This window comes from Pantherophis guttatus, chromosome 3, assembly GCF_059756535.1.
Source record: "Pantherophis guttatus breed Tessera chromosome 3, ASM5975653v1, whole genome shotgun sequence".
Taxonomy (NCBI): Eukaryota; Metazoa; Chordata; class Lepidosauria; order Squamata; family Colubridae; genus Pantherophis; species Pantherophis guttatus.
Window position 1 is genome coordinate 42741091 of NC_142065.1, and position 21164 is coordinate 42762254.

The window sequence follows — 21164 nt, forward strand, 5'->3', positions numbered from 1 at the left end:
GGGATTTGGAGTTCCAGCCCCAACACACCAGTAATGGTGAGAAAGGCTCTTATGATGACTCTATCCAATCACATTCAGATTGTTTTACCCTCTTTTTGGTACAACTGCTCTCTTCTTTTTAAGAACTAAAACTTTTTCTTTAAAATGTCTTCAATAATAGCTGAATTATAAGTGAAGAAGTTTATTTAGAAGATATTAGTTGGAGTAGTTAGAAAGTTTTAACTCAACCAAACTTCTTGACTTGTAAGGCCAGAAGAACACAAAGAACTTTGAGTTTAGCGTTTATTTTCTTTGAGGCTGTGTTATTCTCTTCTATCAGCAATACAAATTTCAACATTTTCTCCCATCATTTTGTTACATGAACATTCAATTTGATAAATCATAATTTCCCCAAAGAATTGGAGAATCTCTGCATGCTTCAATAATAACATTTTAAAGTGTCTTTAGGCCCTAATCATTGCAGTACAAAAGGGCTGTTGCTATAAATGAACAGAAAGTCTACAAGAATCACAGGTAAAGAGGCAAGTTCTGTGGGCGGAAGGAATTTTCTTATGGTTGTACAGGCTTGTCACAGCCACAGGAATGCTAGCAAGATATTACATGCTACTTGTTGCTATTGTCTCCCCTCCTTCCCAAAGCTGAGGCAGCTGCCACTGTAGCTCTGAAACTTTAATGTGACATTTTCTCATTATTATTACTTCTTCCCAGTCAGCCTTTCTACTTGGTACTTTTCACCTCATGTCTTTCCTTGCCATTTCCCCAGAACTCCCTGCCTGTGCAACATATGAATAAACTGCTTTTGTCGCTGAAAAGATAGATAGAAAGAAGAAAAAAAATGTTTCTCAAGGCAAAAGAGTAATAGTGAGCTAAAGTAATTGTGCCTCTGACCCCTTCTTTCCTTTCTTTCTTTTCATCCTAAACATAAGGTACTTGAAAGATTTGGATTTAGCAACAGTCTATGTCTCTAATTTATTTTAATATGTGAAATGTCATGCTGGATTTTCTCTTTTATTACATTAATTGGATATGAGAGTGAACTTGGCTGATCTCTGTGGTGTTACATTCATTGTGACTAGCATAGCAAAGCACCAAATCAGGGATAATGAGCACTATTTTAGAAAATCAATTATTGCTGACAACTCCGCCCCTTACTCTCTAACCTTCCTTCTGTTCATTCTACATGGAAGGTTAAAGAGAGGAACTATAACTTTGCTCTGGGACCTGAAAAAAGTAAACCCCAAACAATGTTAGCAGACTACCTGTTCATGCTAATGCTGAAAGAATTCTTGAAATCATTATCCTTGGTGGTACCTCTTAGATGAACATGTTCCTAACTGCAGAAAATCAAGTTATCTCAGGGTGCATTAGCTCTTTTTGTCCCCTTCGACACTACTATGCTACAACAGAAGAAATGCAACACTTCATTCAGTAGTAATATCAACTTGAATAGGCATCCAATAGAAACCAGGATGATATCACTTTCATAATGACATTTCAAATGGCATCTTCATGTCATTTCTGCAATGTTGTTATGATGTGCAGAACATCATTTGCCCACACCACCGGAGAGGTGCATTTTACAGATATTTAGGATTCAGGAGAAATGTCAGGAAAGAGCTGATAGGATTCCAATCTACAAAGAGAGGACAAAATGGATCCAGGAAATTATAGACTAATCAGCTTGATGTCAATAGTTGAGAAAATCCTGGAAAAGATAATCAAGCAGAGGATTAGTGAAAACCTAGAAATAAACAATGTGAGTCTTAAAAGCCAGCATGGGTTTATTAAAAGTGATTACATTAATGTTGACTCTTCTTTGCTTCGCATAGCATGCTAAAGTATCTACTCTTAGCCTTATTGAACCTATTCCTATTAACTTCCAGTCCCCCAAGAGCCTTACCACAATGCTAAATTATGGATGGCCCTACTCCATCCAATGAGATAATCACAGTTACTAAATTACCACTCATGCCCACTCTCCCCAGGAAATAGATGGATGGATGTATGGATGGATACAAAGAAGGAAGGAAGGAAGGAAGGAAGGAAGGAAGGAAGGAAGGAAGGAAGGAAGGAAGGAAGGAAGGAAGGAAGGAAGATGATCATCCAAATAAAAGAAGTTGAATATCCTGCTTTAATGAATGAAGACAAAATCTGAAGTGGACAGAGTTCACAAGACTGAAGGATTTCATACATTGTGTTACCACACTTTTCTTCTCTCTGCTTTTTCATGTGAAATTTGGTTATGGGCTACATGCAACTGGAATATTCTCTATCCCTAGTCTAGATTTGAATTGATTTGTAACTAATTAGAATATTTTAATAAAACAAGTTAATTTGTAACCTACTAAACTATTGAAAGAGTAGGAAACACCACAGTATCTCTAGAATGCTGAACAGTGCATTACATTATTGTTGACTTTTCCATGGTTCACATAGCATGCTAAAGTATCTATTAGTAAGGAAAAAGATTGCTTTAGAAATATAATGCTGAAAGGCCAAACAGATATTGGTAAATATATTCTCCACTCATTTAGTGACCAAGTCCATTCCAATGACCAAAGGAGTTCTCATTATTCTGGACTTTTTTGCCTTTTGCTTATTAAAGAGTTTTTGCATATTCCTTTCAAAGTCATCTTTACTCTCTACAGTTTGGGAATGCACTACTTTTGTTACCAGCAATTCAAACCAGTTTTTGATATAGAAAATAATACCTTGTCTATTAGTAAATATTAAGCAATATAAGTATTATTGCTTAATAAACCAAGATGTACACAAACTTTCTATTACTTCATGAGCTCTTTTCCCCTACACTACATAGAGAGCAAAATTAAATCCAGAAGTCTAAAATTAACCATAGTTTTCTGGTTTTCTAGGCTGGAAACATTTTTATACATATATAGGAATGGTGACATAGTCAGCTTCCATGGGATATAGTGAGGATTTATAGATCCATCATAAAATTGGGAAATATATTGGGATATATTAATATCACCAAACCCAAGAACTGGAGGGGAGATGAGAACAATGTAGGTGTTCTCAATCATCTGGTATTCATATTTATACTGATCAGACCTAGCTATTGATAGCTTTCTCAATCCTTTTTAAAAGGTAATTTAAATTGGAAGTTTTCACTATATCGTATGGAAGCTGACTATATTTCCATTCCTACATGTGCATCAAAATGCAAACTGACCACAATTGCCTTCTGCAGTATAAACCCTATACAATGCATATAACTGATGAACAGAATGAATGAGAACCAAAGTATTTGTTATAAGAGCCAATGTATTATTTTTACAAAGTTTATTCTATTGTAAAACAATATTCTATTGTAAACTTTTATCTTCTAGCCAAACCCTTTGTTTCTTCCTAAAATGCTAAATGTCTTTTGGATTCAATTATTTGCAATTAGATTGTTTTTAAAAAGGCAACATATAATTAGAATGGAACCTTTTGTGAGGAAGCATAAATCTAGTAATTAAGTTGTTTCTGAAGTTTTAATTCCATTGGGCAATTAAAAAGAAAAATGCCAGGTGCAGTAAAAGAGAACAATACCAGTGAGTGTTGAAGGCCTTAAGTTATCAATGGAGACTTTAGCCAAAAAGATTTTTTTCATCGATTCCCATAGTTTTAAGTGGTAATTCTTTTAGCCAAAAATCATTACTAATAGTTAATGACTTCCCTCATAAGGTAGGATCAATAATAACAGATGACCAGAGGACTTTAATGAGACCTGTCTCATTGCAAGAGGTATTAATATCTCCTGCATGGGTTAATGACTTGCTCTAATTTCCAAAGACAATTATTCCCATTTTCTGATATTAGTTGCTGGTTAAATCATCCTTTTAAAAAAAAAAAAACTTGAGAAGTATCTAGCACTGTTTAGTGAAAGTGCTTTGTGCAACTACACATATGGACTAGGATGCATTCATTTCTTTTCCATATACTTATATCAGGCACATCCAATCCACATATGAAGTGGTCGTTAAGGTATTGTAAATGTTATACATAGTTTGCAAAAACAATTAAATGCCATAAAAGCTTAATATGTGTCAGCTTTAAAATGCAATATGGTTACCAAGGCCTACTAACTTCCCAAGCCAGAAAAGCATGTATATGAAGACACTAGCTGAATACCTGTGCTCCGCTACAAAACTATGTGATCAAGCTTGATAAATCAACACTTAGAATTTGAAAATTAATGAGTAGTTATGATCGGCCTCTCCTCTCCCCTTCTCTCCCTCAGGCTGGCCCCATAGAAGTCTCTCCTCTCTCCTTCCCTCCCTCAGCCTTGCCCACAGAAACATCTCCTATCCTATCCCCTTCTCTCCCTCAGGCTTTCTAGCCCCTTCTCTCCATGAGGCTTATCCCACAGAAGCCTGTCCTATGCTATCCCATTTTCTCCAGTTATTTTCAATTTGGGAGGGGGAATAGAACGTCTAACTAATTAGCATCAGAACGTGTTATAATAATATAGGACATATTAATGCTCTAATAGTCATTTTGAAAAATCCTTTCTTAGTAAGCACCTAGAAGCCAAGAGGAACACACGTGGCAAGTTTCAAGTTTGTAGGCTTTACAGTTCTGGAGATTTTGTGATTAATGCATGCGTGGTTTTCACTTTTATATCTATAGATATATGATGGGAAAAATAAAATATAATTTCATCAATATTGTCTCTCTGAGTGAGCTTTCAAACAGTGAAAAGTAAAAGACTGCCCCCTTTTCAGCACATAATGCCTCTGTGAGTGTGTGGGTGTTATTCCAGATCAGCGTTTCTCAAACTTGATTGTTAAGATATGTAGACTTTAGCTTCCAGAATGGCTGGGCAATTCTGTAGTTGAAGTTTATATATCTTAAAGTTGTAAGGTTGAGAAATATTGATCTAGAGCAGAGTTTCCGGCTTTGTGGGCTGGTGGTGGGGCAGAGGGGATGGTTCCATGCAAATGGCCAGCAAGTGTGTCTACACGCAGCTCCCTTTGTGCGAGTGGCATGCACATGTATCTGCCACTCACACAAATGGAGCACACATGCACATGCTCGCCCGGTGTTTGTGCAAGTGACGGTGTGCACGTGCGTTCGATGGCAGTTTCTGAGGCCCTGTTACAATCCCCTCACAGCCCACTAGTGGGCTACAACCCACAGGTTGGGGATCTCCTAATTTAGATTAAGATAAGAATGGATTTGCTTGGATGTCCAGATTGCTGGAACAAGATATCAATATAGAATACTAATTGATGCAAAAGAAAGTTATCCATTTTACCACCATATTTCTATCATTTTTCAAGATCCACATATTATAACCTGGTAATTACATGTCAGTATTTCTCATAAACTTTTAAAATGTGTGGATTTAAGTTTTGGCATGCAGGCTTGGGTCCAGATATTTTAAAGTTGCTGAAATTAATTCAGAAACATGTTATTGATGATGAGAAACTGCAGGTAGATACCAAATTCATACCCTGAAAAGGGGTAGATGGGCTAATCTCTTGTCACTTGTCCTCAGCTTAGAAATATAAAGAGTGGCTGCCGAAAAGTTAGCGCTCTCAGATGTGTCTGCCTAACCCTAGAAGGTTGATGTTTTTTCTTATTAGCCTAGTAAATGTTACAAATAAATAAATAAATAAATGTTATTTATTAAGTAATAAAGGCTACCATGCAACTGCAATGATTACAAAGTGGCTTCACCAAGGTATTTCCCTCCTTTCTCTAAAGAATTTTCATTCATATCTTGGTGCAACATACTCAACAACATCTTGAAATTCCCTTCATACCGCTGTAGCCCCCCAAAGCAAGGAAATAAATGACCTGGAAAATATAGTCAAGTTGATTCCCTTTTGAAAAGAAGCATATAGGCAATATTTACTGCAGATGATTAGGGAAAATATTTAGTTATTGTTGAATCATGTGCATCTAAGCAATTTACAAATTGTAATGAAGTCAGAGCACATTTTATGAACTCAATTAAGGTAGCTCACCATGAAGTGTGTTTGATGTTATTTAGCATCACACTATAAATATAGTTTAGTAGTTGTATCACTTGGTTAAATCAAGTGCATTAATAAAGCCTTATTATAAAACAAAACAGGTAGAAATCACAATTCATTCTAAGCATTTGAAAAATTCTTTTGCTGTATCAATGACTTTCAGTATAATGTATGGAATTTAAATGAGGTGGTCCAAGCAATAGTTGAAGAGAATTTATATGTTTCTCTCTCTCTCTCTCTCTCTCTCTCTTTTTTTTGTCAGAAGATTCTCAGAACAGAGAAGTTTTGCATTATGATTGTTTATGATTGAATATGATCTGCAGGTGATTAAATTGCAATAATTATAGGTGATACACACACACAAATATATAAAGGTGTGTGTGTGTGTGTGTGTGTGTGTGTGTGTGTGTGTTAAATTTATATTTACTGACAAAGAAATAAAGGGAGACTAGTATAGATCTTTTTCAAGCTATTTAGCTCTCACCAGCTAGCTATTTCACAAAATAGTTTGTTGTGAAAGCGACTGCCTGAGGGGTCCTGGATTGGAGCTGAAAGACAAAAAGGAAGCAGTATGCTCCTTCCCATATTTGGGTAGACCAGGTTGCTTTGATAGAAAACATGTGTGTGTGTGTGTGTGTGTGTGTGTGTGTGTGTGTGTGTGTGTACCACATCACTTGAGTAACCCATTTAATAATCAATGCACAGGTATTAATCCTGGGTTACAAGAATTATAGGCTGTTAGTACTATCATCCATTTATCCCATTACCAAGAGTAAAATAAAGCTTGCAACATGTCTTGAACATGTAGCAGAGAAGGAAATAATTTTTAGCACATATGGATAAAATGATAATATGACCAGTAACAACAAATCAGAGATGTCCAAAAGCTTCAGAATCTTCCAGTCTCAAAATGGCTGTTGTGAACATTTGGAATACAAATCATACTTGGGTTTTTTTGGGAAACACAAGTTTTGTTTCATCTTTGTGAAATGAGTGAAATAAAACCTGGCTGTTTGTTTTGAATATTCCAAACATTTCAAGCTCTGCACTTTGCTTGTAATTTTGTAGCTCTTGATCGAGCGTCAGGGTTTTTCAGCCCTACCCAGTACAACACCAGGGAACAATTAGATCCCTGCTGTTAACTGATTTAGACTGGATCGGCTGATGCAGGAGTGGTGTTGAGAGGAAAGAAACAATTAAGCATATGGTTAGAAAGAAAAGGATGCCTTGCAGCTATAACTATTTCTGCTATAAAAAAACGAACACGACCACAACAATGAGAAAGGCAGAGCATTTAGTTGAATAAATTGGTTGCACTAAGCTCAGACAGCACCAAGGACTCCACTGTGTTTGGTTTTGCAAGCAATTCATAAAAAGATATATAAATATATGTACTCCATACATGTCACCAATGCTCCTCAGATTGTATAATGCAGCTACTAATATAATATTGGTTTAGTTGATTGGCAAACATCAGAATACATGTGATATAACTTGCTTTTTGTTTTGTTTTTTGCACCAGTGGCCACCCTTCTGTACAAACAAAGATACAGGTTGCTTTTGATTAATGTTCACCTTTGTACTGCAGACAGACTTTCAAAGAAAAGAACAAATAATGCCAATAAAAAGTGTTCCCAAGGATAATTTTGTTAGGTTAGTCAAAACATTAAGAAAATCCCACAAGGGAGAGATTCTAAATCTATGAAATGTTAATGAGTTCAGCTGCTTACTCTGTTTTATCTGTTAATTGAGTGACCCAGAGAGGTTATTTAAAGATTATTGTACTACCTGTTTTTTTCTGTTGAGAAGGAGAAATTTTGGTAACAGATTGCTATCTAAACCATTTTATTTCAGTCAGTAAGACTGAAGAGAGATCTGTTCCCAATGTTTTCTATGGGAATTTATTTTTTTAAAAAATTATGATTTGAGCCAAAAATCCTTCCATATGGGTGAAAGGTTGCACTCAGAATGAGCTGTCAAACCACCTAGCCTATTATTTCCATGCAGAACTCTAAAGGGTTCCTTCACCATTCCCATACTTCCATTTCACCCCCATATAATAGCATCACTTTTATTTTTGTAACTATATTCATTCTGCTGGACTTTGTTTGTTTAGCTTTCTTCATCCATCACAAATACATACATACAGTACATACATACAGTACATACATACATACATACATACATACATACATACATACATACATATTCCAGCTCCTGAAGTCAGAAATGTTTAAGGCAGGGGATTTTAATTTCACCTACCCTTGCATCAATGATCCAGACAAAGGTATTAATATTGGAGGCCAGAGTTTGCTCCAATTGGCTAAATATCTGTAGAGATTATCAGTCATCCAGGTCATGGTTGTCTGAAAGGTGCTTTAAAAAAAAAAAAGGCAACTGGACTATATTTTTTCCTTGAAGAAGAAGACATTTTACTTCTCATCCAAGAAGCTTCATGAGATAAACCAGATGTCCAATTGCCTTTTGAAAAAAAAACACCTTTGAAACTCCAACTGGTAATTAAATTTGAGCTTTGGATATTAAACAGATCATCTCTAGGAGACCTTGGTGGATAAATCACTATTTGAGAAGATAGAGGTTCAACAATCCTACGTTTTATACTAATATCATGCAACTACTGGAAAGACTTTAATATAGCCCTCACCTTAATATAGTGATCTTTTTTTAAAATAGTAATAGTATTTTCATTTTATCCTAATAGATGACAATCATGCTTTATAAATTGTGGCTGAACCCTCATCTGAGATGTATCTTTGATCTACACATGAACAAACAAATCCCTATGTGTTGCCATTAATTTTTTAAATGCCTCCAAAGCCCACCATTTAAACGATAGTTAAATGCTGCAAAGGACACACAGGAAATTGTAAATATTTCCAAGAAATTACACAAATTAAGTTTAGTTTCAGTGCTGTCTACAATAATTGTAATAGAATCTTCAAATTCTGGTTTGGCAGAAAAGTAGCAGAGGCAGGGATAGCTATTGCCTCCAGAGTTGTGAGGCTTATGGTAACCAACATTCCTAAGAAACTCCTTGTTCTTGGAAAAAAGTACAAGTCTCTCCTAAAAAGAAGAAAAAAAGGAAATAGATTTACCTCTTAGCAGGCTGGGAATGGCTTCAACATATAGATTACCTTGATTACTGTGCAATCCAACATTTTATTGTCCTCATTCAACCAATTAGGAATATCAATGAATTGACATATACTCAGAATGTTATTTCAACAGATTTTACAGTCCCACATACCCCATTCATCAAAACTCTTTGAACATCAAAGAATCATTCTCTTTATCAACAAGATGTTGAAAAAAATCTAATATATGTTGAAAGTCTCTCTGCAATCATCAATTTTGAACCTGTATTCCCATCAATCTTCCAATATGAAACACCTTCTGCTCAGGTAACAGACGCTTCTAGGTCACTCTGGTCTTCAAGCCATTTAGATGCCATCACTTGAAAAAAAGCAATAACTCAAAATCCTATAAGAGCACAGCTGACTTTTGGAGGTGTGATGGGCTGGGGTCTGGCTGATGCAGAAACAATTTAGCAAATCTGTCAACAAAAGTGAATACTGGAATCACTTTATTTGGAAGTAACTGCAAACAGCACTCCTAAGCACTTTCTATCTTTAATAACCGTGTGAGTCATCTGAACTTTCCAAGGATATGAATTTGTGTAGTTTATGTGTGTAAATGTTAATTTTACATTCAACATATAATGATGAAGTCCACTATTTAGTGGATTCACCCACAATCTAAATGGTACCAATAGAAATCACTAAAAGGGTCTAGAATAGAGAGAACCATAATAATCTATAGACATTGTAATGTTATAATAATCTAGATCTTAATCTAGGGTTTTTTCATACAACTATTTTGCATTGGGAGACCAGACTAATAAATGCTACTTTTAGCAGAACAGCTATAATAACAGAATCTTGCAAATTTGAATGTACTTTCCTCCCCTCCCTTCTATTATCATGTGAATTAGGGAGGGGTCTGAAGCATTCTCTAAAGTTAATTTTGAGGAATGGAATTGAGCAGTGCTTGTCTGATCATTTCTTAAAGTCCGATCTTCCCATTGTCCTTCAAGACCCTTCTTTATGCCCTCTAAATCTTCTTTGTGATTGGTTCTGGATTTGACTGCTCTCATGGTGGGTGGCCTGAAGAGTTGATTCATTTTTAATTATCTCTAGTTTCCTCAAACCCACAACACAATTAGTGCTTGCTGTGACTCTGCAGGAGAATGTGGACCATTACTATATCTCAGTTGCCCCAGTCACAGTTCAGTATTCTGTGTAATGCAACAGAGGAAGGATGACATCTTTTGGTACCTGGAGTTTTGTATTTTTGTTACGATTTTGAAAAAAACCAACAGATACCTACAAGGCATATATACACAAATACATGCACTGAAAAACACGAACAAGGTAGTACAATGAAGATTTGCTTCCTATCTGTGTAGTGTATGGGTAGAAGATCTTTGTTATTTTAGGGCTCATGTAGCTCAGGGGCTGGGCATCATTTAAATTGCTTTATTGTATTGATTACCTGAATGGTAAGCACTGATTGGTTCATAGTGCTTTCTGCATGTTCCTTGTGTTTCAAGGTTTGCAAATTAAAGATGATTTCAGGTCATTCTGCAGAAGAAAGGACATAGGCAAATCTCTTTAAGCCCTGTAACTCCACACAATGTTCACTGGTTGGTTTTATTTAGTTTTTATTACAAGTTACAACAATTAAATATCACAAGGTCACAAGATTTTTTTTCTTGTTCCTTGCAGTAAATTCCCTATCATATTAGCATAAATGAAGCAAAAAAAAAATGTTCTAAGCTTCTACATAGGTTAACCATAAAAATTTCATAGTTGTCACTTCAGCAGTACCATAGCATAGTTCCCAATAGGATACTTCCCTTTTGATAACATCTGTCTTTCAGCAGCACATTTTTAGCTACAGTATATGCACACCTTTGTGCATTGTCCCATAATACACTTGGGATTGCAATTTAGCAAACTAGATCACTTCATTCTAAAGCTTTAAACCTTTATTGAACTTTTATTGACACTTCTATCAGGATTGTGGCCCTCCAATTGCCTCAAGCTATACTATGGATATAGGTTTCTTTTTGGGGGAGCTTGCGCCTCCTCCTGAAGATCTTGCACCTTCTTTAATAACAGAATGGCTTCATTGTGTACTGTGGAATCACCCTACTGAAGACTGAATAATCCATTGGTGCCTATCAAATCTCATGGATGCCAGTAGGCTCCAACTACTTTCAATAGAGAGACTAAAACACCATTACACTGCAACCTCCATCCTCTTTTTGACATGCTTATAATGTCATGATGGATTACAAAAGGGACAGGGTTTGAACTCTAATAGCGCAATGCCATGTAAATCAAAATAACGAAGGCAACATTTCTCCCTTTCAAGTGGATGTTGTTGTATTCTCCTACAAAGATTACTTTGGTGTGCTCTGCAGAATAGCAGAACACCAAATCTGTTCAGCCTGAACATCCATGATGAATATCAGTCTGGTGCAAGAAGATTCCTGTCAGTCTTCTCTCACAGTTCTTGTTGAAAAGGCTCTTCTCAGCTTTCTTTCACAATTCAAACTCTGTGAGAGAAAACTGAGAAGATGTGAAAAGCAGAGTAAGATAAAGGAATACAGACCGTTATGTCTTCGAAATGGAAAGGCTGTATTATTTCATCAAGCAATTTTAAGCATGTTTTGATTGAAATGTAATGAAGTAATCTGATAAGGGGGCAACCACTAATTCCCATGCTAGAAAGGAATGTTAGGTTAACATATCAGCTATGCATTTGAAACTTTGGAAACAGAATACATGCAGCCAGGAACTGCCAGAGTTGCATATCTGGTCAAGAAAAGTTGCATTAATAGACAAAGCTTATATCTATATTGTGGAAAACTGAATATTTTGCACATAAGTCTCCTTCTTAGATAATTAATCCAAAGAAGCTACAAAACATATTTGCAAGAAAATACCCTAAGTACTAAGGTAATAGTACTAAGGTAATACAGGCACTCCTTGTTCAGCAACTACACATGGTTATAACAAGTAACTTTGTGACCTATCTTCAATTTATAACCTTCATGGATCTATAAAGCAAAGGAAAACTTAAATAAAATTATAAGCACGATTTCACTTAGTGACCATTTTGATTAACGAGTGAGTTGCCACTCCCAACTGTGGTTGCTAAACAACTATACAGTTTGTTCTCATTGATCGCAGGCAGGATAGCAGTGTTGCGTATATTCTGGCATTTCTTGCTTTCTCAGTAGCTTCTGATACCATCAATCATGATATCATTCTGTACTAACTTTTAGAATTGGGTTTAGGGCAGGGGTGGGTTCTAAATTTTTTTACTACCGGTTCTGTGGGCGTGGCTTATTTTGTGGGTGTGGCTTGGAGGTCATGTGACTAGGTGGGTGTGGCTAGCTGGTCAGAGTCATTTCTGGAAGGTCCTCGCACTTACGACCAGTCCTCGAACTTATGACCCGACTCATTTGTTTGCTTTTAACACTGATCAGCTGTAGGATGGCCCTTTGAAGCCCCACAGCAAGAGTTTAAACAGTTTTTTTCCCTCTAGTTATCAGCTGGGATTCAGGAGGCAGCAATAGATTGGGGGTGGGACCAAATAAAAGGTAAGAATAATGTGGGTGGGTGGCGGGGTGGGAGGGCGGGGGGGAGAACCAGTTCGGTGACGTCATATCGTCACCGCTACCGGCTTGGCCGGACCAGACCGAACCGGGGGGAACCCACCACTGGTTTAGGGATGGATGGAAAATAGGATTATTGTAATAGTTCTTCTTTCTTTGGGATCACTTCCAATCAGTGTTGGTAGGAGGGGAGAAATCTAGGCATAGATCACTATTCTGTGGGGATCCTTCAGGACTTTACACTCTTTCCAGTCCTATTTAACACCAGCTTTAATCCCATCAACATGGGATAAAATTCAGTATGCCAATTAAACTGTTCTATCAATCTACCGATCCATCTCTCTCTCTCTCTCTCTCTCTCTCTCTCTCTCTCTCTCTCTCTCTCTCTCTCTCTCTCTCTCTCTCTCTCTCTCTCTCTCTCTGCAACTTTTTGTAAAAAGCAAACATTAACAATGATACCATAATAAAATATCAATATAAACTTTTAAAACCTGGAAGAGAGCAGTTTGATACTATGTATAATAGAGCCATTTAACCACTTCTCCATTTCCCTGAAATGCCCAAGTCTGACATAGACATATTTCAAGGGAGTTCCAGAATATTGGCAGAGATAAAGCCAACTTCACTGGGGGGAGGGCATGATTATGTTCACAAGATGGGCACTATGACAAAAAGGGTTAACTCCTGGTTCTATATATCTATAGTCCACCCTACTCCCAAAATTTTAATGTGAAGCATATTTGAGACAGTTAGTGATCAGGAGACAAACTGGAATATTCAATTTACTAGAAGGATTTGCACACCGAATATTCCTGGAAAAAACTACATCCCCTTTACGATAAACAAACTACCTGAGTGGCTGAACAATTAAGCCTGGTGGCTCAGCAGACTAAAAGCATTGTGATTAACACCAGCTGTCTGCAAGTTCGAATCTCACCAGGGTCAAGCCTTCCATCCTTTCTAAGGTGGGTAAAATGAGGACCCAGTTTGTGGGGGCAATAAGCTGACTTTGTATAAATATGTATGACGGCTATTGCTTAACGCATTGTAAGCCGCCCTGAGTTTCCGGAGAAGGGTGGCATATAAATCAAATTTTTTTAAAAAAAGCATCTGTATCTGCTAGCAATTCTGACACTGATTTTATTTATTTATTTATTTGATCAAATTTGTATACCGCCTACTGAAAAGGAGGAAGGCTTTTTTGTGAGGACAGAGATAATTGTATGACTAATGAGAGAGAACCAGAGAATTAGAGAGAGAATCCTGGAATGGGTGGAGTGTCTGAAGAAGTTAAAAAAAAAAAAAGCTGAAAATAAAACCTTTCTGCTGTCTGGTGTTGGGAGGAAAATGAATAGAGAGCTGAAAGATTTCCCGTTCCCTCTAAACAACAACAACAACAAATGCAAATTTCCCCACAGAATTCCCATGACTTCCTTAGAATTCTAATTTTACCTTATGAAAGGTATGCATAAAACATACCTAGATACATCTTTAAGGAATAGCCCTGACCTAGCCTATGCTGTGTCATAAAAAAAAAATGAAGTGGCAAAGGTAAAAGAATACCATTCAGAAACACCGTGTACTTCTAAATGGATGACCAATAGGCATTCAATCCCAAAATATGCTTTGCTTCTATGAAGACAAAGAAGAATATAAAAATAACTCGTAAATAAAAAGCAATAAACATTCCCCCAAAAAGGTAGAGAGTGCCACACATATCATGTTCAGTTCCCATGACAAAGATGAGGTATTAATATAATAAATAAAGCCAATGGTTTTAATTTAATCTCCTTAAATCTACCCAACCATTTTGTTTTTTTGACACAATGCATTATAGACCATGCTGCTGTTAATATGATGAAATACTACATCAATGTAACATTTTATTATTTATTTATTTATGTGTTTGTTTGTTTGTTGCCTGACTTCCAACAATTGGTTGGTTCACAATTTGTTGAGTGTGTCTGTCAAAACTGCAGACACAATTAAGTTAGCACATTATAACTTAATTAACATTATGTGAATAACAAAGACCACCATGCAATAGCTGTAAAGAGAGTTTGTTTATAAATGTTTTCTATTGTTTATAAATGTCTTGTATTGTTATATTGTGTTATAAAAATAATTTAAAAAATTAAAAAGTTAGCACATTATAAAATAGTGATTTCTGAGAAAGCCTTCTTTAAATGTTAATAAAAATGTAACGGCATTACAAACATGACAATTGTGCTGTCTTATCAAAAAAAGGGGCAAAACCCCTCAGTTTCAAAACCCTTGATTTGTAAACCTTCACTGGGACGAATGTCGAAGCCTCTGATAGTGTCTTGTACTCCATTATCATCCAGCAACAAATTGTGTATCGGTATGCCATGGAATATTTCATATAAACAATTCAGTTCTAAAAATGTTTATGGTAATAAATACTTACAGCATTCCAGAACTAAAAATAAAAGTTTATTTATCAGTAGTTTTGTAATGCTTTATGCAATTTACTAACTGCATAATGCTTTATTAAATTAGTTATGATTTGTTTCTCTGTGACATCCGTGTGAAATAAATTTAGTATCATTTCTAGCACTCAAGAAGTTGTTATATTTTTGAACACACACACACATACAAAATAAAATTGGGAAAAAAAAAGGCATACATACAAAATAGAAAGCAAGAGAAGTCACCAAAGCAATGTATATATAAATAGTCCAAAACTGTCAAAAAGTCTACAATTCAGAATGAGCTGAGGTTGTTGAAGGATGCTGAGAATAAGAAGAAATATTTAAAATTGAAAGAAATAAAATAATAATATGCTCATTGAGAGTCGCCGAATACTAATAAATAATAAGATTAAAAGAAATTGGAACTGGAATTAAAATGGCTGAATGATAAGTCAACAACTTCAGATATGTTAATAATATCACTATGATAGCTGAAAGCCAGGAAGGCCCCAAGAAACTCTTGTTTAAGGGAACAGGTTCAGAGCTAATCTGGATCTCTGGATTGATATTCTACAAGGCAGGTGCTGACACAGAGGATGGCATTACCCCTAGGCCTAAGAAGATGACATTTTTGATAAAAAGGATCCATTACATGTCCTCTATGCTATATCTAGTGTGGCAAGCTAAAGCAATGGAAGGAAGAAGGTCCCACAAATAGCCTGGTCCTATGACATGTAAGGCTTTATGGGTGACACCCAGCATCCTGAATCACACCCAGGAGCCTCATGGGAGCTAATGCAGCATATGGAGAAGTTGTGTTATATAACCATAATAAGAAATTCCAATATTTTAGCAAAAATTTATCAATGTGTCATACATATTTCCAAATACAATTGTTATGTATTTTATAAACAACAAGTTGTAAATGGATCACACAATCAAACAGATTGTAAGGTATCCATTTTGTTCAGTGAAGAAAATCAAACATTAAATGCATTAATTTAGAAAGTTCTTCAATAGTTTTATTGTTTATCATGTAAAAAAAAAAAGACAACTTATCAAAATGGTTATCTAGATCACATTTTCTTCAGTCTAAATTTAGAATAGAATAGAATAGAATAGAATAGAATAGAATAGAATAGAATAGAATAGAATAGAATAGAATAGAATAGAATAGAACAGAATAGAATAGAATAGAATAGAATTCTTTATTGGCCAAGTGTGATTGGACACACAAGGAATTTGTCTTTGGTGCATATACTCTCAGTGTACATAAAAAGACTAGATACACTCATCAGGAATCACAAGGCACAACACCCAGTGACAGTCATACGGTACAATAAGCAATCAAATTATACTAGGAAACAATATCAATATAAATTGCAAGGATATTTATTCTTTGGTTGTCTCTTTAGTGGCTCTTCTTGTCAATCTTTTGTCTTCTAAAAATTACTCCTGAACAAATTTGAGCAAAAAAGGGCTATGTTGACACTTAAGAAATTTCTGCCAGAAGGAAAATGGTGCAGAAGAATGAAATGGGTGAAAAGTATAATAAAAAAAGGCAGAAATCAATCATTAACAATAAGAATTTGTAATTGCATCAGTGGCTGACTAAATAGACTATTGCTTAATGAGTTCTTTGGATTTTCACCGCAGATAGGGTCACTCATTTTGCTTATTTGCCAAGGAATTATCTGTTTTACTTTTTTACCACTGAACCTTAGTGCAAAAATGTAGTTAATATTATACCATTTGCCAGTTTCCATGTAACCATACATTAAGTTTCACAAATAAATTAACATTTCATTCCTTTACAAATTTACTAGACAATATAGTGTAATTCTAGGAATGTATGCTGGAAACTGCAGCCCCAGAGTGAATTTATGTGATTAATTTATAATAAAATATTGCCATGAAATTAGTTTTCCAAGACTTGTAATTGTGCTCCATGTGGTAAAGCGTAATTTAAGCAGTGCTTAAAAAGGGACATTTTAAATCATTATTCAGAATTATTACAGATTAGCCTCTATTTATAAAGTATTTTTTAAAATATCCTTGAAATGGTGGCCGTTAAGAATAATGTACTGTCAAACATAAAACCATATAATACAACAATTAGATATATGTATTGCATTAGTAATCAAATCAGAAATGTATATACACACAGCAAGTTAAATGGCAGAGTAAAATAGAAACATGACTATTGTGGAATGCAGTGAAGGCCCTCCAAATTCCACAATAAAATTCCACATAATGAATTCCATAGTCTTGTCTGGGTATCTCTCCTTCTTTTTCTCATCTCTCACTTATCATCTATCCCATTCAGGGACTGTCCATTTCCCTCATAGGAACATGGCAGTGTACAAATAAAAAGTAAAAACATAAAAACTGAATATAAAGTCTGATATTTCCTCAGGTATGTACCCACCATGTATCAAGTCTGATCTTGTTTAGGGTTTTTTTCGATCAGATAAGGTTAGCTAGTACTGCCTGCTATGTTTTAACCTAGAAAGTTTTGTAATATTTAAGGAACAATGGCACATTAGTTTTTCTAGAGAACATTTTTTTTAAAAAAAAAAAATTGAAAAGATGCTTAATTGTAAAGTTTTCCTAAGAAAAAAGTATGTGACAGAAAACAAAAACATTTCATGTACTGAGTTGTATTATAGCAAAGTTATAGTACATTCTCCTTACATAGGACAGGAAAGGGAATTATTAGTTTTGTCTTTTTAAAGGATGTACTATATTCTTCCATCCTGAGCTACAGTAATTTCATATACTGTAAGTTCCAAACAAGTCTGCCTAGAATACAAAATACTGTAGATTCCTTTCCAAGAATGTTGGTTATTGAGCTTTTATACCCAGTCAGGGTATGAACAGTTAAGAAACACAGAATGGATTTTTTTTTTTTTTTAAAGGCAGGCACAACCTTGGTAACAAAAAAAAGACGTTTGAAGACCTCCAAAGTCCCTTTCAACTCTGTTGTTCTGTTCTGTTCTGTTCTGTTCCACTATGTTCCATTCTACTCTATTCCTATTCCTATTCCTATTCCTATTCCTATTCCTATTCCTATTCCTATTCCTATTCCTATTCCTATTTCCATTCCCATTCCCATTCCCATTCCTATTCCTATTCTATTTACTGTGATACCACGGCTCCTAGCATCTCCTTTTAAATCCTGCCCCATGCTCTGTTCTTCGAACCTTAGATTTTGCTGTATTATTTTCAGAGGAATTCAGGTGGCACAATTTTCCTACACTAATTTTTCAAACTGTAACAACATTTCTCTGTCATCTGAGAAATTATACTACAGTATCCACCTCTCTATGACACTGAAGAGATGAATGAAGTAATTAATTGTTCAAATTAGTTGCTTCGAAAATGGGATACTGCTGAGGAGGTCTCATTTATTCTGATGGACATGCGTAACCTACTTCCTAGCCATAATATATGAAAATACCACAAAATTCTGAACCTGAAACTAGCTCACTGAGGCTCATATATATAGAGGAATAATTGATCACAACCATCATAATTTCTCTGTCTCTGACAACATATGTGGACATATTAATCTGTACTTCCCCATTTTCCATGGGTGCCAGGGCACCCCTGGGGACAAAGGCTTTTTCTGGAAAGATGTCAGGCCAGAATAATTCTTTCACTTTGAATACAAGCATTTTTGGCTTGACTGTGGGGAGGCAGATCATATTTGGGGAGCTGACGGCTACTAATTTTTTGAGTAATGGTAAACCAGGACAAAAACCAAAGTTGATTTCATTTGTATGCACATTTCATTTAGAAGAAAACAGCTGATATGATTACTCTCAGTCATGGAGTTAATAGTTTTTCCTTCCAGAATTAATAATGATAAATTTGTAACGGTTTAAAGGGTTCTCTAGGGAATTTTTAACAATCTCGGCATTTGCACTTCTGCTCTACTGGAATGGGCAAAGGCAAACAGGCATTTCCACAAAGTCTGGCCATGGTTTGAAAATTACTTGGAAGAAAAGAGCGCTTCTTTAAAGCAGCTACATTTCTTTTTCCAGCGCATATGGAAACTTTAAAAAGATGCTGCTACAGTAAAAAGATGTTGCTAGTTTACCTCTGTATCTTCTGACCAACTCTTCTGAAATATTTTGAAAATATTTGTAGACTTAAACATAAAGATTTGTTTTTTATGTTTCAACTGGTCTGTTATTTGCCCTCATGTATTGCCTTAGGTATTTCTAAAACAGGCAACAAGTGGACTATAGTTGTTTTTAATGATAGTTATCATTTTAGCCATTGTTTGTCCATAGCAGAATGAAGGCTCTTCTGCATGTTTCCAATCAATATGGTCCTGAGCTTTCTTTTGCCAATTGGGCCCACAATATTTGCTGATGTCACCGATCCATCTTGTTTTAGGTCTGTTTCATGGACATTTTTATCAAGTGGGATCCATTCCATGATTGCCTTGGTGCACCTGCCATCAGTTCTCTTGCTTTGGGACCAGCCCATTTCCATTTCAATTCTTTTACTCTCTTGATGTATTTGTTTGTTTTCTAATCCATGTGCAGGTCTTTCTATCTTATCTTGAGCATGTATCTTTCCATGGCTCTTTGTGCCAGTCGTAGCTTTTGTATCAATTGTTATTTAGTCTCCATGTTTCATTGGTATATATTAGAGCATGTAGCACACACTGATAGAAAACTTTTCTCTTCAGGGGAGGTTGTTCTTGAAAATCAAGCTTAGCTTGCAGAATGTCTGCCAACCACATTTAATATGCCATTCAATTTCCTTTATTGCATTACCTTCCATTGAGATCTATTAGCCAAGGTATATGTAATGGTCTACTATGTCTACTTCTTCTCCAGATATATTTTTTTTCTTTCTTTGATAAATTTATTAAACATAATCTGGCTCTTTTTCAGGTTTATTTTTAAGACAAATGGTTCTCCTACTTTGTGCAGCTCTTGTATCTGTCTTTGTAGCTCTTCTGACTCTTGTTATTAGAGAACAACATCATCTGCAAATTTTAAGCGATTTAAATAGGCGCCATTGATTTTTATTCTATCTTTTGCCCAGTCTAATTTGTGAAATACTTCTTCAAGGCAGGCTGAGAAAGGGATAGGTGATATTGTATTGCCTTGTCTCATACCTTTAACCTCTCATATATTATTGTTGTTGTTGTTTTAAAAAAATAGATTGGTTAAAACAGTTACTTTGGAGGTTAAAAGAATTATTTGTTTATAATGCTCTCTCATTGCCAAAAAAAATTCCTTCTATGTTCTTCAACATATACATGGAAAATATGTTCACACTATTTACAAAATAATAATAATAATAATAATAATAATAATAATAATAATAATAATAATAATAATAATAATACAGGAAATCTGACTGTGAGGTTGTTGTGAACCAGTAAATGTTTAAATGAAAAAAATACATGAATGAAAAAAAAGTTGCACAGGTAAGAAAACTGTATTATAATCATATATATTACGATGAAAAAATATGTAAAGAAAAATGACAGTAAAGTAACATAATTTAAGCATAGTCCCCAAAGACATGTTTGGATCTCAAAAAAGATAAATGATAAAGATTTGATTGATATTCTAAAATCAGTTGTCTAAAAGGTAATACAGTATATCGATAATAACACAGTTGAGGGCAAGGGGAGACATTGGAGAATTTTCATTTCCATACCATCTTTCAGTAGATCCTGGCAAACTGTTTTAGATTAATTTGCTTCCATCAGCTTATCCCAAACATTTCAGTATAATATGATGTTGATCCTGTTTCCATTTGCCCATTATTTGATTTATGAACAGACAGGATCAAAAAACCTAAAAGATTTGGGTGATACCTGAAAAAGGCTTGTCTTGAATACCCACTAGCATATGCAATATATTTATTTTAATTGTAGACTATAACTAAATGACTGGTGGTGTTGCTAACACCTTTCTCCAAGATTATTATAGGGACTTATGGTACTATGCTATTTGAAAATGCTTTGGTGAATCTACTCTGAAACTGTTCGTCCATAGTTACTTGCTC

The 21164-nt window shown here is 35.3% G+C and overlaps 2 long non-coding RNA genes across 3 annotated transcripts in view; one reads left to right on the plus strand and one right to left on the minus strand.

Moving 5' to 3' along the window:
• LOC117663844 (uncharacterized) overlaps nt 1-21164 on the plus strand; it is an 85548-nt gene that overhangs the window by 33475 nt on the left and 30909 nt on the right. The gene's annotated exons all lie outside the window — the stretch shown is intronic.
• LOC148114561 (uncharacterized) overlaps nt 9354-21164 on the minus strand; it is a 70644-nt gene continuing 58833 nt past the window's right edge. The window contains exons 3-4 of the long non-coding RNA XR_015733032.1: nt 10560-10648; nt 9354-9561 (exon numbers count right to left, since the gene is read on the minus strand). This is a non-coding gene — a long non-coding RNA (uncharacterized LOC148114561). The remainder of the gene's footprint in view (nt 9562-10559; nt 10649-21164) is intronic.